This window comes from Lingula anatina, chromosome 4 (assembly GCF_051362555.1).
Source record: "Lingula anatina isolate TDL-2025a chromosome 4, LinAna3.0, whole genome shotgun sequence".
Classification (NCBI taxonomy): domain Eukaryota; kingdom Metazoa; phylum Brachiopoda; class Lingulata; order Lingulida; family Lingulidae; genus Lingula; species Lingula anatina.
The window spans coordinates 17,221,546-17,226,710 of NC_141770.1; the positions used below are offsets into that span (position 1 = coordinate 17,221,546).

General features: G+C 39.2%; 1 long non-coding RNA gene across 1 annotated transcript; it reads left to right on the forward strand.

The window, feature by feature from the left end:
* Positions 1–1,730: 1,730 nt before the first annotated feature.
* On the forward strand, positions 1,731–4,855 carry LOC147762508 (uncharacterized). The gene is made up of 3 exons (XR_015334147.1): positions 1,731–1,912; positions 3,770–3,867; positions 4,454–4,855. It is a non-coding gene; the product is annotated as an uncharacterized LOC147762508 (long non-coding RNA).
* Positions 4,856–5,165: the final 310 nt, after the last annotated feature.

The following is a 5,165-nucleotide window of genomic DNA, read 5'->3' on the forward strand; positions in this document are numbered from 1 at the left end:
TTTCCAGTGAGGTGGTGGGGGAAGGGGGGGGGGGGGGTCAGGGAGGAGGGGGTTGCCCAGGAGCGTGAGCATTTACGTTCGCATGTAATTTCTATCTAATGATAACAGGGGCCTTTAAAACAGAATACAATATTGAAGTATAGGCCTCTGTGGGAATAAGCCCAATCAGGTCATCTGCTCTTATGTTACGGTGGCTCAGCAGCAGAGGAAGATAATTGTGGGATTGGGTGTCCTCACTCATGTCGGCATCTGGAGTAAGTCTGAGACCAACCTTCACTTGCATTACTTAGCATAGAAATAGGAATGTGCACTACTCAACACCTTTGTTGAAATCGCGCCCAATGACAAGAACAAAGAGTCTTTCTAACGAGGAACGTGTTGTCGTTGATGACAAATCCTGCAGGGTCCGATACAATAATTTTGTAACAGCCTATTGGCGGGCCCTGTGGTCAAAGTGCGCTGGATATAACTTTAACACCAGATCCGAGGTGGGCTGAACACGTTCTGAGTATGTTATTAATAATAATAATAATAATAATAATAATAATAATAATAATAATAATAATAGAGTTAAGACATTCATTGGTGGAAGGAATTCATGAAACTAGAGACATAACAAAACTTTCGTTTCTTTTTTTGTTAGTTTATTTCACCTGAACAAAACTCCCACCATACAGTACATGTATGTACGACCCGTGTCAGAGGTATGTTTTACGATCGCCTAAAGCAAATAAAGTCTGGATTATCTATTCACCAAGAATGCATACTTGTAAAGCTATTTTGTTTGGTCACTCGCCATAAATAAAGAAAGACATTTTTTTTATCTTCACTCTGATGCATTTTATATATAGAAAAAGCATAATTTTTTTTTTTTTTTTTTTGGGGGGGGGGGCACGACGATTGGAACCGAGGCGACATTTTAAGAAAAATTCTTGATCCATGACTGTGCTACAAGCAAGAATGAAATCCAGGCATATTATAAACCCGCCTAGGCGAGGTCATTAGTCTGTGCAACCATGTGTCAGGTTTTGTACCTTTATTTTTTGTAAGATATACAACTGTACTACTATGGAGCCACACAATCAGTGCTTTCCAATTTTCTAAGCACGAACGTAGAAGGTAAGGCAGCTAATTGCGTTTCTATTTTTTTATCAAAGAATGCTCCTAAAAGCCCACTGAGTAATAATTATAAACCAAAACGTTGAAGATACTGAGGGTGGACCTTTTTCAATGAAAACTGAAATAACAATGAAGTTTCGGCCAGTGAGTCCTAACAACTTCTACTGACATTAGTCTGATGAAGGTCTACGTCCAGATTGGCTGTAATTAATATACTGGGTAAGCTAACGGTATTAAAATATTTCGGCTTGTGTTTGATAATTGTCATATATGAATAAAATTATTATTTCACTATTCAGTACAAATTGTGTGGCTACTTCAATACCTCGCCCATGTAATATTAGTATTTTGGTTGGAAAATTTTCCCAAATTATCTTTTGTTTACCATAAGAAATTTATATGTTAACATTTAGTTTAAATGTGTTAAGAGTCTAATCCGTGTCCTCCTAGTGCTACAAATATCCATGATTGCGTCGCGGCAGGGCAATACAGGGCCAGTGTAATTGTTCATCCATTTACAATGGGCATGTCCTTAAACGTCACATCACTCGAGGTCACAGACAGCCAATCAATATTTTGCACCCCTGTGCTTTTTCATATTCATTTTTTAGATGGGCGAGGCCACTTCCTACGCCAAGATCCCTATTTGAGTGGTGGAGAAATTTGGAAAACTTCATACTGCTGTTGGAACGACTCCCGAGTGTGTGACAAATTTACAACATGGAGAAGACAACCTTGATCGCTTTGCTCTTGGTGACAATGGTCGTTATTGACTTGTTCGCGGATGCGGAGGGTAAGTTAGCTTAGGCCAACTGTTTTTTTAAATTTCATGATATGAAATGCACAAAACATGTTTCATATTATGTCAGAGTTTCCATGTCAAGTGTTTGACTTCAACCCAGTTATCGACAATTTGGGTTTTCTTTTTATTAGCATGCAAGAAGATGGAGTACAAGTCATTATTGCCATTGGTCTTTACTTAGATGCATGAACGGAAATAAGACCAATTAAGCATTTCGGCTCTATTTCTGCATATGGTTATAAATTTCTCAACCTGCGTCTCCCTCTAAATAGTCATATACCAACTTAGTACCTGGCCTTACATAACGGGATAACTTAAAACGCCTTTTGCGCATGGTGGTTCGGACCAAATCGTCTATGCCGATTTTCACCGCCTCCACAATGGCCTGAAACCATGATAGGCATGGGTACAGCTACGACGAGCCCAATGCCACCTTTCTTGTTAAATTGTACTGGACACAAGAGGGGCAAAGAAAAAGAGGCAGACCCAAGACCACATGGAGGAGGACGGTTGAAGCAGAACTGAAAGAACTGGGCGAAAGTTTGGGGACAATTCAACATCTAGCGAGAGACAGAGAGGAGTGGAGGACCTTTGTTGTCGCCCTAGACGCCCAACGGCATAACAGGAGATAGATAGATAGATCACAGATAATTTGGAGTCAGTTTTGCCACTATGCCGGCCATACCATGCTACCATTGACTTAGAAAAATACAGAAAGACATCTATTCATATCACCCCCAAAATGATATTTGAACGGATTATTTTGCTTGTTTCCCGTCCTGTATATAAACTGGTTAATGCTTTACTGTCAATAAACACATCATTCACCAAAATGAAAGAAAAATAGTGGGACGGATTTCTGTCAAAAATGTCAATATCAGCTCTTGGGTTTGGTAATAGGTTTAATATCTGATTGTCTTCAGTACTTTCCTTTTGTTCTTTACTGGATAACAGCACCCTTCAAGAATGGCATGTTTAGCTTTGATAAAGTTCATTTTTTCAACGACCTTATACAAGTTTTCCTTGTCGCCTAAGGGTGTATTCCAAGAGATTTAGATCGATCCAGAGATTAAGATTTAGATCGACCTAACTCCCCTAAATTGCGGTCAGCCGAGCGCGCACCATAGTTAATTACCCCCCTTACAGCTTTTAGTAGGCGGGAAAGACGCTTAAGCCGGCTAAGCTGACAGTAATCTAGTGAGACTCCCCACAGGGATAGATCGATCTAAAATCTATGGAAATGGGGTCTAAGTCACCCTCGTTGACAAGTTGTCGAGTAAACTTCAAACGCCACTTGAAACTTCTTTCAACTAATCCAGTGCCTGCTCCACCTCATGGGGGTCCTAAGCCTCGACTGTTTGCCTGTTACACCACTACCTTACGGGGGTCGTCGTACACGACGTACAGTGTAGTTCTTCCACTGACATTTTGGACTCCGTGAAAGAAAAAGTTTGTGTCACTGTAAAGTACGCCTGTTTAACAACTAACACGATTGGTGAACTAAAATATCAAATTAAGACAGTTACAGTAATAAAAAATAATGAAGGCCAATATATGATAATACGAAGAATTTAGATACCAATGTAAAAAGAAATATAAAAAAAATGATGAAAATGTCATATATAAATTTTCATTTCCCAACCATTTTACAGGTGACTCTAATGAAACGTCGATTCCTTACAAAAATACTAACAGCGATACCATAAATTTGGCTCACACACACGTAACTTGGGGGTTGGGGGTGGGAGGGGGGGGAGAAAATGGGATTTTAAACCTTGAATAGAATCGACAACAGTTCATTCTAACATCTCATTTGTACCATATATTTTCACGATTGTGTTGCTTTAGGTGATTCTAGGAGGAGGAGGAGTCCTAGTAGGAGGAGGAGCCTTAGTAGGAGGAGGAGTGGTACAACACAGGGGGATGTTCAAGAAGTCGATGACGACGTAAGTACATGGTTATTTTATTAGTATCACCCTGAACCCTAAGGCCCGTAAATGACTACGTCAGGTTAACATTTCTCGGCAAAACCAATTTCTGTTAAGGTCTATTATAGAGTGTAGACAGCAAACGTAGGCCTCAAATATCGTAAGCCATGAAAACGCCGTTTCCACGCCGGGTGAGAGACAATCTTTAGAAATTTAGTTTAAAACTGCGTCAGGTTATTCTTATATAGTACGCCTTAAAGACATAATAACGAGAAGTGCCAATCTGTCTTTAATTTCACGCCAGCATCAAAACAACAGGATTTCTTTATTCTTCTGTCCAAGGCAACTGTTGGCATGCATGGTAGTTTATTTAGATACATTGATACGTACATGTAGGTAGAGGGTAGCTGTACCAGTAATACCAAAGAGTGACCACAGAGGACGTATCAAAATCTATTAGTCAAATTATGTAAGATGTTGAACAAAGTGATTTTCCATTTAAGAAAAAGTTTTTGAAAAGTTATTTGAAAAGTATTGACACCATCTATTCGTCCAATTTATACAGAGGTAGAAATACCTACAGTATATCGTGTATCTTATTCAGGTTAATCTGGCCAAAGTGATGGAAAAACTGGTTGACTTTCTGGATGAAGATGCTGACGATGAGGAGAATGACGAATAATGAATAACATGGTACCCTGAAATTCAGACGAGAAACGGATGTGGACATATTTTTTCAAAATAGACCATGTAGCTGCCTGCTCTTCCGACCTTTGACTTTCAATTGTCTCTCATTTAAATCGCCTTGAAAGTTTAGAAATACTCATACGGGTTTAAATTCTGGTATACAATCTGATCATGTGTATTGATACCATTAAAGACAGGGAACAAGTGAGGCACACCAAAAGCCAGGTCCTTCTTGTTTGAGAAATGAAAGAACAAGTAATTATCCTGAAATTCGGGGAAGACAATTTGGCGTTGAAGTAAAAAGAAAAAGAAAATGAAACACCTTTTGTTTTAACTGTTTCAGCTACTAACATTGCTCTTATTTATAAGACTATTTTCACGGAACAAGTACAAGGGCATGGCCACAAACGAGCAGTGTTGGGCGTGGTCACAGTAACTGACAAGGCGAAAGGTTGTCGAAACTTAAATCAATGTGCCACTTCCGTGCATTGACATATAAAGCTTCAATTGTACAATTGGATATTTTATCTCCAAAATTCCTTCACTGCAACAACTACAGATGATTATTCCATCTGGATTGCCGTACATTTGCCGTGTAAATGTGCGCCATCTTTGTCCCATTTTACATG